Source organism: Ursus arctos, unplaced genomic scaffold (assembly GCF_023065955.2).
Source record: "Ursus arctos isolate Adak ecotype North America unplaced genomic scaffold, UrsArc2.0 scaffold_37, whole genome shotgun sequence".
NCBI lineage: Eukaryota > Metazoa > Chordata > Mammalia > Carnivora > Ursidae > Ursus > Ursus arctos.
Genome location: NW_026623053.1, coordinates 18,559,130 through 18,585,770, shown reverse-complemented (window position 1 = coordinate 18,585,770; position 26,641 = coordinate 18,559,130). Strand labels below are relative to the sequence as shown.

The 26,641-nt window shown below is 38.8% G+C and overlaps 1 long non-coding RNA gene across 1 annotated transcript in view; it reads left to right on the top strand.

Annotated features, from left to right (window-relative positions):
* Nucleotides 1-26,641, top strand: part of LOC113266144 (uncharacterized) — a 117,150-nt gene that overhangs the window by 1,568 nt on the left and 88,941 nt on the right. Inside the window, exons 2-3 of the long non-coding RNA XR_008957143.1 lie at nucleotides 6,402-6,558; nucleotides 17,731-17,832. This is a non-coding gene — a long non-coding RNA (uncharacterized LOC113266144). The remainder of the gene's footprint in view (nucleotides 1-6,401; nucleotides 6,559-17,730; nucleotides 17,833-26,641) is intronic.

Here is a 26,641-nt window from a genome sequence, read left to right as displayed (position 1 = left end):
ATTGAGTGGAAATTGTACTCCTGGTTATTTTACAGTCTAAAGATTACATTTTAATGTAACTTGTAACATTGTTATTCTGTCTTGTCGTTTTTTTAGGGGGTGAAATTACTAGATATAATCTGTTCTGCCATGAGGAAAAAGCTGTTCTAGAACTCTGAGACAGCTGGTAAATGAACTTGTGAAATTTCGGAGGAATCTAAAATATCATTGTCATACAGTAGGGCTGAGTAACACAAACATCCTCAAGGTCCAGGTTATGGGTCTGGGTGGCCCAGAATACAGAAAAGACCCATTTATCTGATAGTCACAGACCCAGTGCGGAACTTCTAATGTTGTGTTTACATAGATAATTGTGCTTGAAAGAATAACCTTGAAGCAATGTGAATATTTGGGGAAATAGCAAAGAAAGACTCAGTTATTTTTTTGTGAAATTGTTTAGGATTTTGTTTTATTATGTTCAAGTTATTCAACTCATATATTTACATATATACATACAATAGAACAAATTTTATATACTAATTCTTAAATAATGATATGACTGTATCTCTCAGTCACTTGGGACAAATTAGCTTACTATGATGAATATGTCTGTAATCTGAAGGAGTCTGAAATCAATCTGTGCTACTGAATTTTAGACTTTAGCAGATGGCATTTAGAGTTCCTGTTTATTATGTACTCCTGCTACGATAACTGTAACAATTAATCATTACTATTACCATGTATTTTAAGTTCTGATGAGTATGAACCAAACTCATTAAAATAGTAGAGGACTCATTAACCTTGCATTAATTGATTCTTAGCCTAGAAATTCAGATAGCTACAATATCTGTCCACATACATTGTTTTCTCTACTCTTATCCACATGTGATCAAATCTCTGGCCCTTTTTGATGGCTAAGTAATATTGTAAACATTGATTTAATTAGCTCATACTATGCAATCACAAGCTGCTAAAATAAGCTAGCTGTATGGAAGAGACCAGCATCTTCAGATTTCTCGGCTGTGTTTGGCATGTTTACATGTTTCTTCTTTTGACTCGCTACCATCCTGGAGTGACAGGATGGAATTCCAAGTTTATGTATATTTATGTGTGTGCATGTGTCTGTGTGTGTGCCTTTGTGTGTCTTGGGGGGAGGGTCTCAATATGATAAGTAGCTATTTTAAATTTTTTTTTTCTGTTTAATCTTAAAACACAAGCACATTTTCAGAAATCTAATGAATAAATGATTCCTGCCACTGCAGGAAAAAGTGGCTTCCTTATGAGGAACTGACATGTTAACCAGACCCAGGCAGCAAAATGTTAATTATTCATTTAACAGCTTTATCCTGAGTGGCAAAGAAGCAGTTTGTGCTGAGTGATTAGATGAGTACAAAAAAGAGAGATTACCTATTCTGTTACACTTTTCTCGAAATTTTAGCGATTAGCTGTATTTGATGAAACTGAACTTGATTAATTAAAAAAAATACCCATCTTTACCAGAAAAGAGTAATATCGTCCACTTGCCCTTAAAAATGAAAACGACGAAGACTCAAAGTAGTAGGATTACTATGTGATGGGCCTCATGAGCGGGCACGAAGTAAATGCTTACTGAATGACTGAGCTTGCCTGCAGGCACCAGCTTCGTTCAGCTGTTGTTAATAGCGTTGTCTGACAGGTGCCAAAGTCACAGGCCCTAGACTTCATTGTGTTTTTCTCCAAGGGAGGTAGTCTTCACTGTGGCTAATTTAATTGGTATATCCTATTACTCCTTATAATTTTAGGATCTGTACTAACTTGGTCAGGGAGTAAAATAAGTCCATTTTAGCTTAAGCCATGAGAAAAAGAATTTTCTAATTCAAAGTGTACCTTTTGTCCTCTGAGGGCAGCTCCAGAACTCGGCCTTCCTGCATCACCTCACTCCAGCCCTTTGCCAGCCCTAAGAAGAGTCCACGATCGTGACCGTGCTTCATTCCAGTGGGTGGAGTATTCCAAGAGGTTGAGGTGGCCCCTGTTCACACGACCCAAGCTCAGATGCAAACTCCACTCGAGGAGGAGCTGTCAGACACAAGCCTGCTTTGGTTAGAAGCTGGTGCAGGCTTATTCGATGTAGTAAAAGGACTGTTCATGGTCCAGTCTGAATTATATTGGGTTTGGGGTCCAAATTCTAAATATAAACTACATGTCATTTTAATTTGGAGACTTCACGGGAAGACAGGATTATTGGACCACATCAGGATTTCAGTGTTCTTGAGCCCGTTGGTCAAATAACATTCTAGTCCCACCTTAAACTCACCATCATTTCCTATAAAAACAAATCCAGGGAGATATTGAACTACTTGAAAAATACCTTTTTTTTTTTTTTTTTAGATTTTATTTATTTATTTGACAGAGACAGCCAGTGAGAGAGGGGACACAAGCAGGGGGAGTGGGAGAGGAAGAAGCAGGCTCCCAGCAGAAGAGCCCAATGTGGGGCTCGATCCCATAACGCCGGGATCACGCCCTGAGCCGAAGGCAGACGCTTAACAACTGAGCCACCCAGGCGCACCTAAAAAAAAAATACCATTTTAAATACAAAATAGTACCTGTTTCTAAACCATATCTAATAATAATAGCTAATTCTTGTAGTACTTACTGTTTCAAGCACCGTCAGTATCTTACATGGAATACCTTTTTTCATCTTCAGAACAGTCCTGTAAAGGAAACATTAGTATTCCTATTTTATCATTAAACGAGAAATCTAGGACTATTTTTAAATAGCCTCACCCTGCATTCAATTCATCACCACCTCCTGCTGATTTCATCTCCAGTAGATGTCTTGGCTTTGGTCTCCTTCCTCTGCCTTTGCTAGACCATCATGATCTCATCCATTATCGGACCAGACTTTTCACTGGCTCTCCCCATTTCAGTGCTTGCTCCTCTCCAATCCATTCTCTACCAGCTGCAAAGTGGTCTTAAAACACAAACGGAATCATGTGAACACATTGCTTAAAATCCTCCTGTGGGTTCCCATCACACTGAAATAAAATCCATCCTCTGTCCCATAGCTACAGTTCCTGCATCCTTGTCCCCTGTTTACATCTCCACCTCCACTTTGTTCCCATCTCCCCATCTTCTAATCACACAGGTCATCTTCCAGGCCTTTGAATGTGCCAAGTACATTCCCACCTCACGGTGTCGGCATACAATCTCCCCTCTGAATTGGAATGTTCTTCTCCCCTCTTCTCATGTGGCTAAGTCCCTCTATCCCTGCAGGTCTCAGTCTCAAACATTACCTCCCATGGAGACCTGCTCCGACCAAACTACCTAGAGTACATTTCTCCATTCTCATTTTCAACCGTAGTCCCTTCTTTGTTCCTTTCATAAGTTACCACATCTAGTCACTTTATTCATATACTTACTTGTCTTTTTTGAGGAGTGGACTGTGTCTTCCTCCAAGAGACATACTCTTGAAAGAGCAGGTCCTATCACTGTCTCCTTCACTGTTGTTCCCCCAGGAAAACCTAGTAGAAATGAAGGGTATTCAATAAATAATGTTTGAATGAATGTAGGTGAGATTTTCCTAGACTTCAAAGTTTTTGTGAATGCGAATATTTAGAGCAAGAATATGTGAAGGTGAATATTGTATTATTGAATTTACTTTTCACCAAATAGTAACATAACGCTAATAACTACATATATATAATATATGTATGAAACTATATTGTTGTTATTCACAATAGTTATGTTCTGTAACATTGTCGGGAACACTGAATTAGTGGATAATGAACCACTGCACCTAAGGGAATTGCAGGTTAGGTCCTGAGAACCCTTGGGTCACAACGTTTTCATTAATCATACCTAACCGGGTTTTATGTGTGTTTCTGTTTAAGGACACCTTACTTAATATATATTGTTGATTTATTACCATTGAACTCAGGGCCAACAGCACTGTACTCATGCCTGCACAAAGCTTAGCTAACACACATATTTTCTTCATAAGGCTCATCACAGTCTTCGGCGCTGAAGAACACTGCACAGCACTTCAACACCATGCTGGGGGGCAATTTCAAACAGCAAAATCAGTCACAGAAAAATGCAGAACTACAAAGAATTTGGCACTGAGTGAACTGCAGAGATGACCCTTGTTTGCGGAATGAGGGCTGAAACAAGAAGGCAGGGCGTCGTGAGACAGGAATCCATCAAAATTCTAGAGGAGAACATAGGCAACAACCTCTACGACATCGGCCAAAGCAACCTTTTTCATGACACATCCCCAAAGGCAAGAGAAACAAAAGATAAAATGAATTTATGGGACTTCATCAAGATTAAAAGTTTCTGCACAGCCAAGGAAACAGTCAGAAGAACTAAGAGGCAGCCCACGGAATGGGAGAATATATTTGCAAATGACACTGGTAAAGTGTCTGGTAAAGGACACTGGTATCCAAGATCTACAAAGAACTTCTCAAACTCAATACACGAGAAACAAATAAACAAATCAAAAAATGGGCAGAAGATATGAACAGACACTTTTCCAATGAAGACATACAAATGGCTAACAGACACATGAAAAAATGTTCAAAATCATTAGCCATCAAGGAAATTCAAATCAAAACCACACTGAGATACCACCTTACGCCAGTTAGAATGGCAAAAATAGACAAGGCAAGAAACAACAATTGTTGGAGAGGATGTGGAGAAAGGGGATCCCTCCTACATTGTTGGTGGGAATGCAAGTTGGTACAGCCACTCTGGAAAACAGTGTGGAGGTCCCTTAAAAAGTTAAAAATTGAGCTACCCTATGATCCAGCCATTGCACTCCTGGGTATTTACCCCAAAGATACAGACGTAGTGAAGAGAAGGGCCATATGCACCCCAATGTTCATAGCAGCAGTGTCCACAATAGCTAAATCGTGGAAGGAGCCAAGATGCCCTTCAACAGATGACTGGATTAAGAAGTTGTGGTCCATATATACATGGAATATTACTCAGCTATCAGAAAGAACGAGTTCTCAACATTTGCTACAACATGGACAGCACTGGAGGAGATAATGCTAAGTGAAATAAGTCAAGCAGAGAAAGACAACTATCATATGATTTCTCTCATCTATGGAACATAAGAACTAGGATGATCAGTAGGGGAAGAAAGGGATAAAGAAAGGGGGGGGTAATCAGAAGGGGGAATGAAACATGAGAGACTATGGACTATGAGAAACAAACTGAGGACTTCAGAGGGGAGGGGGGTGGGGGAATGGGATAGACCGGTGATGGGTAGTAAGGAGGGCACGTATTGCATGGTGCACTGGGTGTTATACACAACTAATGAATCATCGAGCCTTACATCGGAAACCGGGGATGTACTGTATGGTGACTAACATAATATAATAAAAAATCATTAAAAAAAAAAAAAAAAAAAAAAAAGAAGGCAGGGCGTTGTGCTGTTCACCCCGGCGAGAATGTGCCCGTCGGGAGATTTAAATTTTTCTTTGTTCTGTGCACTCTATGCATTTTAGCATATGGCACAGGCACATTCGTAAATACGGAATCCACACATAATGAGGATCGATGGTCTGTTTGGGGGAGCTACTAACATCACCATTCTTAAAAACAAAGTTTGAAAAGTTAAATGAATTTATGTTCATGTAAAGCTCATCACATTTTAAAAATTATCTCGTTCGACCATGAACCCTTAAGAACGTCATCCTGTAAGAATGAGGGAAGCATTGCTCTGGGTGAGGCTAACTAGCAACTCATTCTCCCACCGGATTTATTCAAATGTAACAAAAACTTATTTTGGTAATGCTCATGGTAAACATGGATAAACATATAGTGATTTTAAGAGATTTTCATATTCTGAAAGGGTAAAACAATACCGACCCGGAGTCCTAAAATCCAGCATCTTTCTCCGTCATGTCTGGTCCTTGCCCTTGGCACAAAAAATGACTGCATCACTCGATTAAGTGAAAAAACCAGGGACCTTTTTTGCCATGTCATCACTGTAGTGTAGGCTTTTTTCTAAGCCACTCTCTTTTTTCTTAATACAAAAGTAACACACATTCATCATAGAGAATTTTCAACTTATAGGTAAGCAAAAATATATATATATATATATATAAATAAATAGCCCCTTTCTGGTGGTATTTATAACATCTGCAACATGTCCCTATTGTATTGCCTTCTCTTTCCCATGTGTGGTCAGGAGCAGGGACACCTCCTTTTCTTCAGCTCCCCACTGTAGAACTCACTGTTGTTTTCTCGTCTCATGCGACTGCTTTCTTGTTGGGGTGTGGTTTCAGGGTACTGACAAAAAAGAATCAGTCTGGACCACCATTCTCAGGTGCACTCCTGAAAAAATCAGTGTCATGTTCAAGAGAAAACTGGTATAGAGTTTTCCCTTAGAGCTAGAGCTCCGACAGTTTATTTCTTCAACTTGTATCTGTTTTCAGTTGACTTCTTCATGATGATGGGTCTGGAGACACAGCGTACGTACACACGTCTGAACAGCTGGAACAAAGATTAGCGCTAGACAGTTGAGACAAGTACTCTGTTCTTAGAAGTGAAGGCCAAACACCAACAAGCTACCAAGAGGAGAGTTAAAGAAAAGTGAGTCAAATATTGATGCAATTCCTGATCTAGATGATTGAACACTTTCTGTTCTCAGAATATGAAATTCATTTAGAGAATGCGTGTCATACTCCTACGAGGTAAGGTATTTTTCATTTGTCTAACTAGATCTGCTCTAATACATTTTGTGAAAGTCTGAGAGAGACAAGGCTGCAATTTTATATTCTATTAGGCAGCCCCTTCAGACTCTCCAGTGACAATTTTATAGAAGTCGATTACTGAGCTAGAATTAAGCTCTTGAGTGATTTGCTGATATTAGCTTCAGGTAAGTCTCATTTTGCTCTGTCTAATAAGGACGTACACACTGAAATGCATTCTTGAAGCCTGCTGGAGATATTGATTACACATCAGGCATGCATTTAAACTAATTCATGAGATTCTTGTCAAATCTATGGTCTGACAATTTACATGATAAAAAAAATAAATGATGATTGATTAGCAAGCATCACATTTAAATATAGAAAGTCTCCCCTAAAAGCCTTTCTGTTATATTGTATGGACATGCTATCTGGGTGAAATAATACATCAATTTGCCCCTAATCATTGTGTTTCACTCATACTTAACATAGAGAGGTCTGTTTTCTCGTGTGCTATTCACCGATTTGAGCCTAGGTGACCTGATTTATTTAGGCTTCATCTACTTTTATTTCTGGCAATGGCTCTTCATCATCTTGCAAAATATGGGAGGGTGGGTAAACTCCCTGTTGATACAATAGGATGATACTGCATGTATTTGTGTTTTATAAATTACTTTCATCATCATTATTTAATTTGATAAATTTAATAGTCACATGAAGTAGTAGATTCAGATACCGTTTTGGTCACTTTACATAATTAAAATCAAAGTTCAAAAGGATTCGGTGACCTGTCCAAGCTGTTATAACTAGGAAGTTTCGAATCCAGATCATATTAAGTCCATATTACTGTATTCTGTCTGTATTATATTTCACCTTTTTGTGCTTAAGGACTAAAGCAGAAAAAGTTAAGTTTTGAAAAGCCAGAAAATTTTGCCAAGTGGTCAAATCTCTTATGTTCTCAAGGGTAAAATAATTATTAATGTGAAATTTGAAAGATGTCCTTGAAATTATTATTTTGAGCCAAATCCTAAAACAAAAACATTGTAGGTTTACCTGTATTATTATAATTTTTAAAAAGGCAAGAATAGCCATTACTGAGATGGCTTTCACACAAAAATAATTGAAACATGCTATAAAATGATGAATTCTATCCAATTAAAATATAGAAACATTCAGTTAATTATCAAGGTGATCCACAAATACTCGAGTTTAGAACTGGTTAAGACTGTAATTAAGGTCTAAATAACACAGACAAGGGCTGCACGAAGTAGAAAAGGCTGTGTAACAGGAGCTAGAGAAATAGATAAAAGAGAAGTTAAATTAGCAGTTTTCAATCCTGCCTCTGACACTTTAATTATCTGAAGGGACTCTGCTAGATTCTCAACAGAAATTATCACAATGAATTTTACTTCAATTTACTGTAATCATTCCAAGTATACCCATATACACATGTTACCTGTACTAAACGTTACAGACTCAAAGCAGTGACATAGCTATTCTTAACACCCTAGGCAGGTTAGGAAGCGTAACTGACTGGCTTGATACGGTACGTGCACACTAGCCCTGTTCCACGTCAGCGGAGTCCCGTGGACAGAGCTCTTGGGTAGTAAAGAAACATGTACCCTCCTAAGGAGAAATGCTGGAAGCCCTCCTTGTTATTTTTCTGAAGATGCGAGTTGTCCCTGCCCAGTCATAGTCCTTCTTAGAGAATCATCCCCTCAGCCCTGCCTGCTCTGTCTGTATTCTGTGACCTGATGCCCACCAAGGGCCATTACTAATTAAATGTGAGCCAATCAGATTCAATTAAGAATTTGAATGACATGGAGTCTAAATCACTGGGGTAATGCTAGCTTGAAAAGGAGATAATGTAGAGCTGGAAAGCCATGTTCGTTTTTCTACCGTGCAAGCACTGCTGCAGAGAAAGCTGGACAGCAGTGAGAAGCAGGAGACGAAAGCAAAGATTACATATCACTTTGATCAAACACACAAAGGGAGGGAGTTTTGGATTTTTCAAGTTCCCAGTTTCCTGCTGGGACTTCTTGCCCCAGTGTTCTCTTTGATTCAGTAAGTTATCTTTGTATTACTTGGATAAAGAATGCTTAATCTTATTTATTTACTTTTTAATTTTTTAATTTAAATTCAGTTTAGTTAACGTGTAGTGTATTATTAGTTTCAGGGGTAGAATGTAGTGATTCATCAGTTGCATATGACACCCAGGGCTCATTACATCAAGTGCCCTCCTTAATGCCCTACCCTACAACCCAGCAATTTCTCCAAAGGATACAAAAAATGGCGGTTTGAAGGGGCATATGCACCCTGATGTTTATAGCAGCAATGTCCACAACAGCCAAACTATGGAAAGAACCCAGATGTCTATCGACGGATGAATGGATAAAGAAGATGTGGGGTGTGGGTGTGTGTGTGTGACGCATACACATATATAAAATGGACTATTACTCAGCCATCAAAAAGAATAAATCTTGCCCTTTTCAATGACATGGATGAAACTAGAGGGTATTATGCTAAGCAAAATAAGTCAGCCAGAGAAAGACAAATACCATATGTTTCATTCATATGTGGAGTTTAAGAAATAAAACATGAACGTAGGGGAAGGAAAAGAAAAATAAGATAAAAACAGAGAAGGAGGCAAACCATAAGAGACTCTTAACTACAGGAAACCAACTGAGAGTTGCTGGAGGGGAGGTTGGTGAGGGGATGGGGTAATTGGGTGTTGAGCATTTTTCACAGAGTTGGTACAAACAATTCTAAAATTTGCAGGGAACCAGAAAAGACCCTGAACAGCCAAAGTAATGTTGAAAAAGAAAAGCAAAGCTGGAGGCATCACAATTCGGGACTTCAAGCTCTATTACAAATCTGTAATCATCACAGTATGGTACTGGCACAAACACAGACACATAGACCGATGGAACAGAATAGAGAACCCAGAAATGTACCCTCAACTCTATGGTCAACTAATCTTTGACAAAGCAGGAAAGAACATCCAATGGAAAAAAGACAGTCTCTTCAACAAATGGTGCTGAGAAAATTGGACAGCAACATGCAGAAGATTGAAACTGGACTGGTTTCTAACATTATACACGAAAATAAATTCAAAATGGATGAAAGGCCTAAATGTGAGACAGGAATCCATCAAAATCCTTGAGGAGAACACAGGCAGCAACCTCTGTGACCTCGGCCACAGCAACTTCTTGCTAGACATGTCTCGGAAGCAGCAGAAACAAAGGCAAATATGAACCACTGGGACTTCATCAGGATAAAAAGCTTTTGCACAGCAAAGGAAACAGTCAACAAAATAAAAGACAACCTACAGAATGGGAGAAGGTATTTGCAAATGTCTCATCAGATAAAGGGCTAGTATCCAAAATCTATAAAGAACTTATCAAACCCGACCCCCAAGAATGCTCAAGCTTATTTAACCGAGACTCTATTTGTTCCAGTCAGATGGTCCCTGATTATAGTAACCACGACCTGATGCGAAAGTAGAGGCAGCTCTGTGCCGAGGGAAATAGCTGAGCGGCAGTGCTGTGTCAGACAGGGTTTCCGCTGAATTTGATTCAGAGCCACCCTGCCCTGCAGGAGAAAACCATACAGTGCGCTAAGCCTGACACCCTCTCAGCAGGGCTGGACAGCAACGCTGGGATGTGTCTTATTCTCTCTTACTTGTAAAATTGCAGAATTTTCAACCCGCAAGGAAGCCTTAATGATCAAATCCAGCAACCTCATTTGGTAAATGAGAAAAAGCGAGAAGCAGGTAGGTTAATTCCCTTATTCAAGGCTTGGGAAATTCCTGGTCTAGATTTTTTCACTTGGCCTCTCTACACAGGGCCAGTCTATTGATAGAGCGGTCTTTTAAGTTTTCTTCCTGTTGTAAAAAATTGAAAGGTTCTGCTGCTCATAAAACCTCCACCTAAGTTTATGTATCCGGTTAGAATCGTATTCAATTGCATATAACAAAAAGCCAGAGGTAATAATGGCTTAAACATATGAAGATGTATTATATTTCATCCCACGTAAGATCGGTTTGGAGGTGTGCAGTTCAGGACGAGTGTGGGGGCTCCATGGTTTCAGGGACCCACCTTTCAGCTCTATTTCTGCTCTTGCATTCTTAGTATCTGGCTCCATCCTCAAGGTGACCTCCGTGGTCCAATATGGTGTTTGGAGTTCCACCTATGAAATCATCTGTGTTCCAGGAAGGGTGTAGGGAAGGAGAAGGGGCAAAGTGGCACAGCCTGTCTGTCTTCCCCACCTAATAGCTTTTGCTTATCGCCTACAGGTCATAGCTCAGTTAAATGACCACTTTAGGGAAGCTGAGAGATACATTATTTTAGCCGGGCACGTTGCCGCTCTGAATAAAATCAGAGCTGTATTATAAAGAACGAGAGTAAATGGATGTTGGGGCAGCAACTAGGAATCTATGCCATACATTCCTAGAATTTTTGTCACCAGTTCTTCCTCAAAGGATATCTTTCTGTGGATGGCTCAGGATATTTCCATAGTTAGATGACATCCTAAAACTGCAAGGGTCAAAGAAATCCTTCCTGCATCCTCTCCTGTGGCAGTGAGAGCCCCCAGTGTTGTCTGAACCTCTGCCTGGGTCTGGTCTCCACCTACGGACTCCTTCTGTCTTAGCCTGTGAGGGATTTTGCTGCGGTGCACGGTGATACCAGCGATAGTAAAATGCATCCCCTACGTATGTTCTACCTACTGCTACAGAGATTTTGCATGTCATTACAGAACCCTAAGTGGGGGAAAGAGACTCCTAAGTCTGTGGCAAAGCACTCTCTACACCCCATCCAAAGGTCATCTGTAAAATAGCAGATAATAGTGGTTTCAACCTCCTAGGATTTTAAAGATGATTAAATGAGTTAATACATGTGCAGAGCACTTAGGACACTTTTTGGAACAGAATAAGTGCCCTGTGAATAATTGTTATTATTTATCATCATAATTATCGTTGTTGTTGTTTTTACCACATGGCTTTTGTTTTATACTGAGAAATATTTAATGAGAAACTGGGAAGATGTGTATGTCCCCAGAACCGAAGTTCCTCCCAGGAGAATCACTAATGGGACTCGATGACAAGAGAGGCATTATGTTCAGGAAGCCACTGCTCAAATGGCTACTGTAATGCGTAGTTTATCAAGTTGTTTAGTTGGTAAAGTGGTCCCTTTTAGCATGAGTGTTGGTGTTGCGAGATAGGCTTCCTGCAAAGGAAGTTTCACATCCCTGAGTGTGGGAGTCCTCTGAGCCACAGATAGCGATGAGGTGGCTGAGAAGTTGTTTTTTGGCTTGTTTTTTTTTTTTTAAGATTGTATTTATTTGAGAGAGAGTGAGAGCCAGAGAGATCACAGAGGGAGAGGAAGAGGAAGAAGCAGACTCACGGGACTCACGGCTGAGCAGAGAGCCCAATGTGGGGCTCGATCCCAGGACCCCGAGATCATAACCTGAGCCAAAGGCAGATGCTTAACTGACTGAGCCACCCAGGCGTCCCCACTGGAAGGTGTTTTGAGGAGAACCAATTAACCAAACCAAGAGGGAGACCTGCTAAACTTGCCTTCCTCACAAGTTTGCAAAAATCCATTCCCAGTAAATTGGGTTCCAAATGTCTCTGGATGAAGCTTTTGCCAACTGACAACTGGGTTTCTTAGCTGCATTCCAATAATCCACATATACTTCTGTGGGCTGGATGGAAATTTAATGTTGTTCTAAATTAAGTAGAGAACAAGAATGTGTTAATTATATGCAACGATAAACCAAGTGTAAAAACTGAAGTCTTTAAGTTTATTCTTTGAAGCATATTCCTAGTTTATTTAAAAGAAACGAAAGCAGGGAATTGATGAAACCACTCAGTGCCGGAAGAACCTGGATCACTGATAGAACTGTATCGTGAACACTGTTAACTTACTCATTATTGAGAGGCCAATCTGCCCTCAATAGTAGTTTGTCATTAAAGCCTCTGATTTGGAAGTCTTTTTATCCCTGACACGGCTCTCAGAATGGGTGAGAAAATTCTGAGGACTGACATTTGGAAAGAAACAGAGTGACTGTCTGTACCCCGAGTAAATCATTTCCAGTGAACAGTGAGAATTGGAGACACGGGCAGGAAGAAAAGGTCTAAGGAAAGAGGATCCTAGGTAAAACAGAAACGCATAATTCTATCAAAATGGGTTATACTGACTTACTACAAAGGCCTGTTCACCTGGCAATCACTTTTTGCTACAGGTTAGGAGAGAAAAATTGCCAAGCTTCCATGGGCTGAAATTCCCTTCAGATACCTCTCTGGGTCTCCTTTTTCTGTAGTTCACGTGGAAACGTGCAAAAATAAACCCTTGAGTGTAGTTTTCCAGTCCTCATTGTTGGTCAAGCCACAAAACATCTCACGTGAGGAAAACTAGCGCTAAGCACTTTTTAGTTGAGCAGAAAGGAGGCAACGATGATCCAGGAAGATTTCCCAAGAACATGGAGTTGGAATTTAGGAAATTAGCTTGCCTTCTCCATAACTAACTGCCTTCCCTCTCACTCTGTGGCCAAGTCTCTCTCCTGCTTTCTTGAAGACAATTCCGGTTCCCCAATGAAAAATGGGAATCATTCTTACCACCTGTCTCAACTGTTCGACTCAAATAAAGGTTTAATACCTGTAGATTTGTTCTGTATGTCAAACTGATGAGAGAATTGGCTGAATTTGCAAATTTGCTGCCCCCGTCTGGAAGATAGGATATGGATCTCAACAGAGATAATATACATATAGATAGAGTAGGCTTTAGCAGTTGTTGAATATCAAAGTCTGGTATTAACTGGTGATCATTTCCGAGTTAGTAACTGAGCTTTTCCCTAATCAGTAAAGATAGTTTAGGGAGTGGCCACATAGTTAAATAGCCGCGCTCTACTTTGACAGCGGGGAGAGAAAGACTGGAGAGACGCAGATGGTATCAGCAAACTGCATTTGGATTCCAAAACACAGTTGAAGATACTGAAATGAAGATTCTTTCCGAAGGGAAGGGAGCATTCCATGAAGGAGAAACATGGAGGCTTGTTGGCCTGCAATCTGACTGGGCAGGAGGAAGGCAAACAACAGCCAGATGAATCCTTGAAACCTAACTTTTATAGAAGGAGCAAGTATCACAAGAGGAACAAGGAAGTTGTGGCAGGTCCCTGGTGATTCACCAGGTTAAGAACTGGAAAACTGTCCCGAAATAGCACCTCACATAGCCACCGCTGAATACTAACCACAGAACCTGGACGATAAAAATACAAAGCATATTTAAGATCAAAAAGCAGGACAATGTGATTTTGTGACCCTGGCTGGGACTTGGTAGGATACTTTCTGTCTGACATTGGTTATCAACTGAGACCCTCTGTCTGGAGGCTTAAGTCTCCCTGGGTCTTGGTTTTGCAAGGTGCCTTTTCTTAGAAGCTGGATCCTGCCCAGGTTCCCCGCCCCAGCACAGAGTAGGGGCCCATTTAAATTCTTTTATTTATTTATTTATTTATTTATTTATTTATTTATTTGTTTATTTGTTTATTTTAATGTTTTTTTATTATATTACGTTAGTCACCATACAGTACATCCCTGGTTTTTGATGTAAAGTTCGATGATTCATTAGTTGCGTATAAATTCTTTTTTTTAAATTGGTTTTAAAAACCGCTTTATTATTTTTATGTGCTATTACAAATGCCTATTGTAGGGAGTCCAATGGATCTGGAGGCTCATGGCTCATCAAGATAAAATATATGACCATGGGAGGCAGCAACACACAACATGACAAGCTTTGTTGGGCAACCCTTGGACAGGGTAGTGAGGGGGGAGTCCTTCACTGCATGAGACACAGGCAAGAGGGCCCGCATCCAGAATGGGAGGAGCACAAAAGGACTCTCGGGGCAGAGGGGTGTCAGGGAACTTAAGACACACCTAGATGACGTTTTTCAGCAGCACTGCAAGGAGTCTGTGGGCCAGAGAGCTCCAGAGGGCCATAGCAGCTCGGGGTCTTACAACCACACTGCCCTACCTTATCCTTACTCTTACTTTCACACGCACACGCACACGCACACGCACAGATACTACATTATAAACAATTTTGCCACTTATGTATCACTTTATGGTAGCAAACTACACTAGTCTCTAGCTTTTCTTCATTTGATAACACTGTTGTAGACATAGGGATAGATCTATATTATAATTTTTATTTGTGCATAGAATTTTACTGTATGTTAAACTACAGTTTACTTTTATAAATCCTTATTGGCATATGTTTAGGTTTTATCCATTTTTTTCACTAATATAAGCAATTTTTCAAGGACCAATTTTGTGCATCATTTTCTAATTTTCATAAATTCCTAGAAATGGGATTACTAAATCAAAGTGTATGAACATTTAACTTTTTTTATACCCATTACCATATTGCTTCCCACATTTTTATCAATTTACACTGCCATGTATATTCATGAACTTTAAATTAGGAGGGACTGTCAGGAAGTTTAAAATAAAAAAGAAATGAAGACATGTAAAAGTTGCTATGGGTAAAACTATGTTCTTAAAATGGTGTTTGGAACAAGAAGGTAATCACAGAAGGGATATATCCTCTGTCCCTTCACTCTTGGCAGATAGTCCACCTTTAATTTCCATAGAAAGCAGAAGTCAAGGGATTGAAGTTTTCCAGCCCCTCAGTGGAATGGAAGTTTGTACCCTCAACCTCATTTGCGTGCAGTGTCACCTGCTGTATTAGAGGAAGAAGTATCTCTATTTCCTTATGAAGCCCTTGATCTCTCTCTGTTTCATAGATTTGTCACTCTCTCACTCTCTCCCCTTTAATACTTTAAACCTAGAAACCTGTTCAAAACATCTTCAGAACATTCTAAAAGCAGTACCTTTGTGCCTTCTCTTCAAGTCTTCACCTAGGGTGAAAGAAAAATGTGTCAAGTCCCAAGGATATGGAAGTACATATAAAAAGACCTAACACGTAGTCCCAAACCCGGCAGAACATTTTTGGGACTCTTAAAAACTTTGTCATACTTCTGTGACATAAAGAAGACTAATGATCAATTCCAGGAGATAATTTATAATCCTCTCCTTAACAAATTAGAATTTAATGCATAGAATCCTTTCTCATGTGGAATAAATTCCCTCTTTAGCCTCGTATCTTGTCCTTCCTCTTTCAGCTTCAAGAGACCCGCTGAACTCTTCCTGAATGACTTGGCTCCACTCTGCTTGGCAAGGAAACAACTTCATCTCTGATTTTGCTCTGGTCGTCTTTGTATATTCTTTGACTCTGCTTTCCTCCATGTCCTTGTGGTACTCAAGAGAGGTACACATGTCCTGCCTCTACTTTCTCCATTTCCACTAATTTTTAATCCACTGAAATATGATTTCTGTCTCTACCAAACTGAAAAATTCAACCTGAAAAATCCAACCAAAAATGGACTTTGAACTGACAAATTCAGTGGTTTATTTTTACTTTGCATTCTGGGTGATCTCCCTATAGAGTCTGACCACTTCTGCCTTGAAATTTTTCTCAGTCTTGGTTTCCTCAACACTTGTTTTCTCATTGTTTCCTTTCTACCACTCTGATTTATTCTTCTTAGTCTTTTTCCCCTTCTGGTTCCTTTTCCTTAACTGACCCCTTAAGCATTACCTTTCTTTAAGGCATCTGTACTTGCTATGTAACGAACCTCTCCGAAGCTGAGTGGCATAGAACGATTCGTTCTACTATCGTGGCTGCAGGTTGGCTAATGGTCAGATTATTAGACAGAATTCAACTGACCTTACCTCCAAAGGCAGATAGGCTCCATAAGCCTCTCACTCTCCTTTGACTGATAGCCTGGCTGGGGCATATATTTTTCACGGTAGTGGCAGAAGTACAAGAGAGCAAGCCCATCCATACATGCATATTTCAAACTTTTACTTACATTAAATCTGCTGACATCTCGCCTCCCAAAGCAAGTCATATCGCCCAACCCAAAATGAAAGTCTAAAGGCGTATCCTGTGCTTATCATGAAGCCATGCACAAGAGGGGGCTTCATCATTACTAACGTAAGTGAGTGAAGAATTTTTAATAATGTAACCTATTAAACCTTCTTATTGCCTAGAAGGCCCTACATGATCAGACTTTAGCTTCTTCCATAGTCTGGTTTCTTACAGTGTTTCCTCTTCCTTGCAAAGTTGCAGACACAAAGCTCTATCTCAGTTTCTCTAATGCTATGCTGTTTTTGCTTTGCCTACACAATCTTCAGGTCTTAGTGTAAATGTTACTCTCCCAGGAAAGTGTTCCCAATCACTCCAGATTAAGTCAGATTCCCGTGTTATATCTCCTTATAGGTTGTTACATTTTTCTTTGTTGTATTTACTATGTTTTTGGTGAAATAACTTGTTTGTTTATTTATTTTACCATGTTTTTGGTGGAATAACTTGTTTGTTTGTTTATTTTATATCTTTTTCCCCAGAATTTAAATTCCATTATGGAAAGAGGTGTCTTTGTTTTGTTAACTATTACATTCTTAGTGCTTCTTATGTACTCATCACATAATAGATGTTCAATAAGTGATGGAGTTAACAAATCTATGTGTTCTTCCTTGGTATTTTTATCCATTTCTATGACTTAAACTCTCACCAAATCTAAACCAAGAGTCTCAAAATCTTTACTGGGCTGCAAACAGTATTTCAAACTCCGTTTTCCATGGCAACTTCATACTGTGCATGTCTAGAAGTCAAATCTTTCTTCTCCTGCTAATAAAAACATCACAATTCACCCGAACACCTAGGATGTTAATTTTATGTGTCAATTTGACTGGGCTTTGGGGTATCTAGATATTTGGTTAAACATTATTCTGGATACATCTTTGACAATGTTTCTGAATTAGTAGATTGAGTAAAGCAGTTTGCCCTCTTCAACGCAAGTGGGCTCCATCTAGTGTGTTGAAGGCATGAACAGAACAAAAAGGCCAAGCAAGACAGAATTTGCTCTCTCTGCCTATCTTTGAGCTGGGCCATTGGTCTTCTCCCGTCTTTGGATTTAGACTAGGACTGGGACTTACACTATCTCTTTTTCTGGTTCTCAGGCCTTCAGAGTTGAACTGGAACCATCAGCTGATAGCATTTGCTCTCCTGGGTCTCCAGCTTGCTGATTGCAGATCTTGGGACTTCTCAGCCTCCATAATCATGTGAGCCAATTCCTTATAACAAATCTTTATTTATATGTATAACATTCTATTGGTTTCTCTGGAGAACTCTGAGCAATACGCCACCCAAAGTCCCGGAAATTGCCCCAGCTCCATATTTCCCTGAACCTTCACATGTAATTTGTTTCTAAAACCGGTTGCTTTTCACTTGTGAAATGTCTTTTTAGTTAGCACTCTGATTTTTCTTCTCTATCATGAATAATATTGGCACTAAAAAGTGTAGGAAAACATTGTTAGGAAGGCAAGGAAGTCCAAGATGGAGCAGAACAATCTATGAAAACACCTGGCGGTTCTAAATGTGCTCTAAGTTTCCAGGCCAAGATGAGTCACATCCTAGAGAGTGGAGAACATATACAGATGACACCTCCACAAGGGCAGGCCAAAAAAATGAGATCAAGTAGAAAACTGGTGGAGAGCAGGGGATTCACAAGTGATTGAAGGTCTCAGTTGATACTGTGGTGTTATAGGGACCTAAGCTACAACGTCTCACTGTCTGCCTTGGGGACCAGATTTCCAAAATACCTCTTTGTAGAAGCAGTGTACATGAAAGAGTCAGCACCACAAATTGTGAGCTCCCGCAAATGGGTAGACAATATAAGTAGCTGTGCCCATGGGTAATGATAAGGATGGAAAGTGAAAGAAATATATATGTTGTATTATTTAGTAGAATATACTAATATGGAATACTAGAACGTTTGTATTTGGCCATTTACTTGTTGATCTTTTTGGGGGTAGAAGCGAAAGGACTAGAGGATGACAATACCCCTTCCTCTAATTTGACAACATGTAGCCCGTCGTCACCATTATAACACACTCATAATGTCGGCTTATATTGCATTTGGATAAAAATTATGAACGTGTATCTTTTTTTTAAAGACTTATTTGAGAGAGAGAGTGCAAGAGGAGGAGGGGCAGAGGGAGAGAGAGAATCCTCAAGCAGACTCCCCACTGAATATGGAACCCGAAGCGGGACTTGAGCTCAGAACCCTGAGACCATGACCTGAGCCAAAATCATGAGTTGGACTCAATGAACTGAGCCACCCAGGCGCCCCTGAACACGTATCTTTGTGAACTTTCATTTTCATCTAAACAATAACTGTTCTGATTTAAAAATGCATTAAAACTAGATTAAAAACAATAGCCTTGGAAATACAGAATTTTAGGATATCCGTGTGCTTAGGTCTGCATAATCAGTGTGTGTGTATGTGGGGGGGGATGTGTATATACTTAGTGCTCTTTTACCTTTCTGGTATCTCACTGTTCAGTCTACATTGAAATGTTTGAACTGAAAATCCACATAAACTTTTGCTTGTCGTGTCACGTGACTATAAACAGAAACAGTAGGTGATGGTAGGCATAGTTAGAAAGGGACTAAGAGAGGAAGCACTAGTAAGTATGACAAGAACAAGTGAAAGTTTCAAAATCAGTTGAAAATGTGTTTCTCTAATACACTGATGGCGATGAAACAGTTCTTTGCACATCTATTATACCAGTTAATTAGTATGAAGGTCCAAAAGGAAATTATCTTCATAGGCGATTCTGCCCAAGATTTAAAAATCAAGCTATAACATCTGTTTCCGGTTTTATTAGCAATAACAATAAATACAAATCACTGCAGAAACAGCATGCTGGGTGGTGGAACAATGAAAAGAGAAATGCCTCTTAATTAAAAATTATGTGAGTCCATAACATTAAATGATGATAAATGTATTTTAAGGACTGAGTGCTCTTCAGCCTCCATTTGGTACATCTGTCTATCTTCCATTATTTCCTTCTTTCTTCTTTCACTTGTACATCCATTCATTCAACAAATATTTATCATGTATCCAGTCTATATCAAGCACTGTTCTAGGCACAGAGGATAAAGTAATAAAAAACATACAAAACTCCCTGACCCCTGGGCATTTATTTTCTAGCAGAGAAAACAAACAAGGCCAGGGATGGCCTCACTGAGAAGGTCTTTATATGTAGAGACTGGAAGGATGTGAGAGTGTGCCTTGTGGATAGCTGGAGGAAGAATGTTTCAAGGAGAGAAATAACTGCAAAGGCCCTGTGGTGAGAACATGTGTTGTGTGCTAGAGAAATAGCAAGGAGGCCAGTGGCTGGAGAGGAGTGAGCATGGGAAGGAGTAATAGGAGTTGAGATCAGAGAAGTACTGGGGTGTCAGAACCTGGAGGGCCTCATGGGTCTTCGTAAGGCCATTGGATTTTATTGGAAGTGACACAGGGAGGAAATGGAGGTTTTGTTTTGTTTAAATAAGATGTTTATTTTTCAAATAATTCTAAATATATGGAAAATTGCCAAGATAGAGTAGAGGTCCTCTATACCTTTTACCCAGCTTCCCCTAATGTTCATATCTTATATGACCATAGTAGATTTTTCAAAATCAAGAAATTGACTTTGGTACAATACTGCTAACCAAACTACAGAATCCATTTGAATTTATCAATTTTCCCACTAATGTCCTTTTTCTGTTTTCTAGTTTCTACTCTAATTGAGGATAACACATTGCATTTAGAAATGGAGCGTTTTGAGCAAAGAACTGACATGACCTGACCTTCATTTTGCAATATTACCCTGGCCGCTGTATCGGTACTCCCAGCTCATTCGCTATGTACAGTATTCCTACTTCATTTATATCAAAGCAATGAATACCCACAATAAAATTACTTGTCTGGTGGTAGAAGCTGTTCTAGTGCCTTGTCTAGTGGTAGATGTTTTTCATTCAACCTGACATTAAGTCGATGCAACCCTTTAATTCCCAGCAGGAATTCAGGTAAATCAGCCATGCGTTTGAGAACATGTACTTAAAGAAGCCCTTCAATGTTAAATAGAAGAAACTAGGGCTCAGAAACAGGATCGTTGTTCAAGAATGCGATTAGAGCAACCGCCCAAATATGGCGCATAGTACAGGGAAGTTTATCTTCAGTTTTTGCTTTTGTCTTCATTATAACATTGGTACAGTTGGATCGGCTTATTTGGGTTCCAGCTGAGTAGCGCTTTACAAGTAGTCCCGTATACTGACAAACTGCTTTCGCAAGTATTCCTGTACTCAATAACATACAAAATACACCACATCAGGCATTATCTAGAATAGATTTTGTTTCTCAGACTTATATGTGCAGAGACAGAAGGTCAGGGTGCCCTGGTTAACATAATGTCTGAATCATGCAATTTAAAGCACCATGTGATCCAACCACCTGTTTTAAGTAATTACCTATAAATCCAGATACTGATGAATTAAATCTCACCATTCCACAGACACCTTGCTATCATTTCCATTAGTGTTAATGAGCCATTCCATTTTCCTGGTAAATTTACTTAGAGACCACATAGTTGTCCAAATAATAGCTCCCATTTTTCCTTAACATTTCATGTTGAGATTTATTAGTCTTTCAATGAATTCCATCAACCATCAGGGAGACATTTAATGGTGATGTGAATAAAGCACTACTTACTAAAGTGACGCACATAGTGTCCTATAAAATGTATTTTAATTCATATTATTTCGTCTTCACACTGTTGGCATTTGTATACTTTTGCTACCAATTTTAGATAATCGTTTCAATGTTATTTAAGATAAATTCTGAAAATAAATTATTTTCCTTTTTATTAGAATATCTACTTAGATCTTACAATGATATACTTTTATCTTTTTATTTATTTATTTATTTTGGTTTTTAGTTTTTATTTGAATTCCAGTTAGTTAACATATAGTGTAATATTAGTTTCAGGAATAGAATTTAGTGATTTATCACTTACATACAACACCCAGTGCTCATCACAAGTGCCTTCCTTAAAACCCATTGCCCATTCAGCCCATCCCCCCATCCCCCTCCCCTCCAGCAACCCTCAGTTTGTCCTCTATAGTTAAGAGTTTGTTTTATGGTTTGCCTCTTTTTTCCCCCTATGTTGATCTGTTTTGTTTCTTTTTTTTTTTATTTAAGATTTTATTTATTCATTTAAGAGAGAGAGAGAGAGCCAGCCAGATAGGGAACACAAGCAGGGGGAGTGAGAGAGGAAAAAGCAGGCTCCCAGCGGAGGAGCCTGATGCGGGGCTCGATCCCAGAACGCTGGGATCACGCCCTGAGCCAACGGCAGACACTTAACAACTGAGCCACCCAGGCGTCCCTGTTTTGTTTCTTAAATTCCACTTAGGAGTGAAATCATATGGTATTTGTTTTTCTCTGACTGACTTACTTTGCTTAGCATAATACACTCTAGCCCCATCCATATTGTTGCAGATGAGTAATATTCCATTGTGTGTGTGTGTGTGTGTGTGTGTGTGTGTGTGTCTACCACCTTTTCTTTATTTTTCTTTATCCATTCATCAGTGGATGGACATTTGGGCTGTTTCCATAATTTGACTATTTTTGATAATGCTACTATAAACATTGGGATGCATGTATCCCTTTGAATTAGTATTTTTATATTCTTTGGGTAAGTATCTAGTAGTGCAATTGCTGGGTCATAGAGTAGTTCTATTTTTAACGTTTTGAGGAAGCTCCATACTGTTTTCCACAGTCGCTGCACCAGTTTGCATTCCCACCAACAGTGCAAGAGAGTTCCCCTTTCTCTGCAAACTCGCCAAAACCTGTTGTTTCTTGTGTTGTTAAGTTTAGCCAATCTGACAGGTGTGAGGTGATGTCTCATTGTAGTTCTGATTTGTAGTTCCCTGATGATGAGTAATGCTGAGCATCTTTTCATGTCTGTTAGCCCTCCGGATGTCTTCTTTGGGAAAATGTCTATTCATGTCTTCTGCCTGTTTTTTAAAAACTGGATTATTTGGTTCTTGGGTGTTGAGTTTTGTAAGTTCTTTAAATATTTTGGGTACTCAACCTTTATCAGATATGTCATTTGCGAATATCTTCTCCCGTTCCATCATTTCGTTGATTGTTTCCTTCTGGTATGGAAATCTCAGTTGTTTTGTTCTTCAGAGCTAACATAGTAAGTGCATTTGCTCCAGCTGAAATATTATTGTATTGGTGGATTTACCATTCTGATGCCCACCCAAGGCAAGTGTCCTAAAGAAACAAGGAATAGAGCATGGATTTGCATGAGAAATATCAAAAATTGCTTACCATTTCTTAATGCTGGTAAAATTTAAAAAGTAATTCTTAAAAAAAAAAAAAGAAAAGTAATTCTTTGGAAGTTAGTACCACTGGATAAACAGACTGAGGAATGATGGAAAGGACGTAATTGAAACAAGCAATAAGTCATGTTTTATGCAAATCTTACAAGGAATTGCAATAAAATTTGAAGTTACTTAAGGTCAGCTATGGAGGCCACAGTTCTTATGAGAATTGCCACATTAAAATTTGGACAGTGTCTCGTTTGGGGTGAATGTTACAAGCTAATGGTTCACAGCGCTTACCCAGAAGGCCTTTTCAAGTCTTGGTTTGCACAAATCTATTGACCTGAAAGCTCCCTCTCTCGTTGTTCTGTGTTCACTCCAGTAAAGGGATGATGTGAGTTATGTTATCGGTCCTGCCAGACAATCTTCATGCACTGGTGCTGTCTTTCTGAATAGCTACACAGTTTAAATAATTTTCTAATAGAATTTAAACTAACTGAAGCTTAGTTCTCTTGTAAGTTTTAACATTTGAAATTATAACTGTAACTCCAATCACAAGAATTTCTACAGCAAAAATGCATTTTGAAATTTGTGTGATTTACATTAAGAGGACCATCATCCCTTGGTAGATATTGGGCACATCTAGTAGGAAATATGAAAGTAGCAAACAGTCTCTTCTTTCCTCTCTGTTATAACACATAACTCCTTCAGGAAGCTATCCATTGAATATCTCACTTCAAGATAGCATTATCGAATAGAATCATCTCTTCTAGATGTCAAAAAAAGAGGAAATGAACATATGTATTTACTGCTAACATCTATAATACTTATAAAATTATAGCCATTTATTATAGTTGTGCGTGACCCTTTATCTATGAAATTGATATTAGTTATTCTTAGTAGAAACTGATCTGGTTATCCTCAAAGTGGTCTGTGTATAGTAGTAGTGATAAGAATAGCTAATATTTATGTAACACTTCCTATATGCTTAATAATATGATGATTACTTGTATTATATGGCTGAAAAATTTTGACTTTCTTATGTCATCCTTTGTGCTCCGTGAGACATCTTAGACATAGTCAGCCAAATTATAGCACCCAGTGGTAAAGCATGGAAAACATTATACATAATTCAATGGGAATTTTACCTTGTAAGATTCCTACCCGTGACATAGAACTCATTAGCATTATCATTTGATTTCAACAACTGGTACTAACTGGCCTGTATGAATCATTGAGATTCCCAGACTTAAATATATAGATTCATACACATAGCATAAAATATATATGCACACTAGGATCTCAGTGTATCAGTATGTTTTATACTCTGTGAAAGCAACTTTTGAGATAGTTTTAATATCTGAAAAAAACCAACATGTGTGTATTATGTATGCTTATCTAGCTGTATAACCAGTGATTCGAAAATCAATGGCAAATGATCAACTTCGTATACAAATCAGAAACCTACTTAAGTCAGTACAATTCTGACTTTTCCACTTGACTTGCACCCCAGTACTTTACTAAAGTTTATGGGCTTATTTGCCCTAGCAGTCTAGATTCAGTATTTGCAATCATCTTTCAGGGTCATGCCCTTTTAGTTTCACATATTCTACCCACCAACCAGGCAGTTGAACCACAGAGCAGTTGCTTCTTGATTATAACCAGGGAGTAACACTAACTAAAATGAGAAAATGTTTACACATGAGCAGGTTTGAGGCCAAATGGACAATGATTCTCTGGGTATTGCATCAAGTTCACATTTACACACATTTTTAATACAAATAAATATATCATTTCTTGTTTAAAACAAGTCATATAAGACTGAAACTAAACCAGAAAATCTGAATGTTGGGTAAGTATAACTGCACAATTTGTTTTTAAATAGAAATCGTCATTGTGAGAAGCTCCAGTATCAGCCCACCTTCATCACCTCCACTATCTTCAAACCTGCATCAAGTCATCTCTTTGGATGACTCTAGAGAGACTTATTGTTAAGACCAACATTATGGGGCGCCTGGGTGGCACAGCGGTTAAGCGTCTGCCTTCGGCTCAGGGCGTGATCCCGGCGTTATGGAATCGAGCCCCACATCAGGCTCCTCTGCTATGAGCCTGCTTCTTCCTCTCCCACTCCCCCTGCTTGTGTTCCCTCTCTCGCTGGCTGTCTCTCTCTCTGTCGAATAAATAAATAAAATTAAAAAAAAAAAAGACCAACATTATGCAAAAGGTTAATATGTGAGAAAATTTATATTGTTTATCATCTTTGGCAAAAATTCAGATTCCTCAAGAGTTCTTGCTTCGGGACTGGTTTCGATCTTCCCATCTCATGTTTCATCACTTTTGAGCAAACGTTCATAATTACTTCTCTTAATTTTACTTTCTTTACCTACTTTTTCCCTTTTCCTGAGATAGGAGTGCATAGAAGTAATGAAATGGCCAAAGATAAATAATAGTAAGAGGAGGATAAAACAATGCTTTCCTAATTTGAAAAGTTAATTATATTGTGTTGTCCTTATTCTACTGCAATCCTATTGGTGTTGATGAGAGAAAGGAACCATCCATCAAATACTAAAAGGTAAAGAATGTCGTTAACAGGCAGAAAAATGTTGGATTTGCTTAAATCTCATTCTTATATATTAGTGGTCAGAAGCATGCATTGAAATAAATTAGGTAGTGGGGTGTCACATAAAATTTTAGTTTTAAGTTCACTTTGGCATTGGGATCAATATAATCTTAGATCCAATACTTGCCCCAAGCTTTTCTCTTACTACATAAAAAACAGTAATAGGGGCACCTGGGTAGCTCAGTTAGTTAAGCCTCCGACTCTTGATTTAGGCTCAGGTCATGATCTCAGTATTGTGTGATTGAACCCCACGTGGGGCTTCGTGCTGGGTGTAGAGCCTGCTTAAGATTTCCTCTCTCCCTCTCCCACTCTCTCTCCCTCTGTCCCTCTTCCCCCCCTCTCTCTCTTTGGAAAAAAAAAAGGCAGTAATACAGGAGGTGCCTTAGTCACTGTCACACATTTAACAGATTTCCTTAGTGGACATCCTGGATTTTAAACTTGTATTTTAGTTCTACCCATATTTAGACCTTTTACTCACTCCTACTTGCAAATTTTCAAATAGAGCTTTTAGTTTGAAGGGATAGTATGCCGTCTTTGAAACTGTGATTACTGGCTTGCTTATGTATAAGTTATATTATGGCAATGTTTTTGAAACAAATAAAGGAATCATACTGGTTCCATAGGTAAGATAGTTTTATTGTAACATGCTACTATTCTATGTGGTAGGGACGATAGGTAAGCATTTAGTCTAACAAAAATACATCACTTCATTTACTATACATTATACTTTATCAGGAAAATTCATTAAATTATGCAAATATTTACTGAGCCCTTATGATATGCCAGGAGCAGTTCTAGGCTCTAAAATTACAATGCAGTTTAAAGATCTTATTTTTAAAGACCTGTGTTCTTTAGAAAGCCCTATTTAATAGTAACACTTCTTCAGCTACTAGACTCAAAACATGTTCTTTTAATCACCTATTGATGTCCACCACTTACTAAAAAAATTACATCATCTTTTAGATATAGAAATAGTTTTCCACTTTCAAAAGTCAGAAAGAACTCTATTATTTTAAAGAAAATACCTGTTTTGCTTCTCCTATTTCATGCAACAAACACAGTATGATTCAGAATGATGTTTGTAATAATTACAGGGA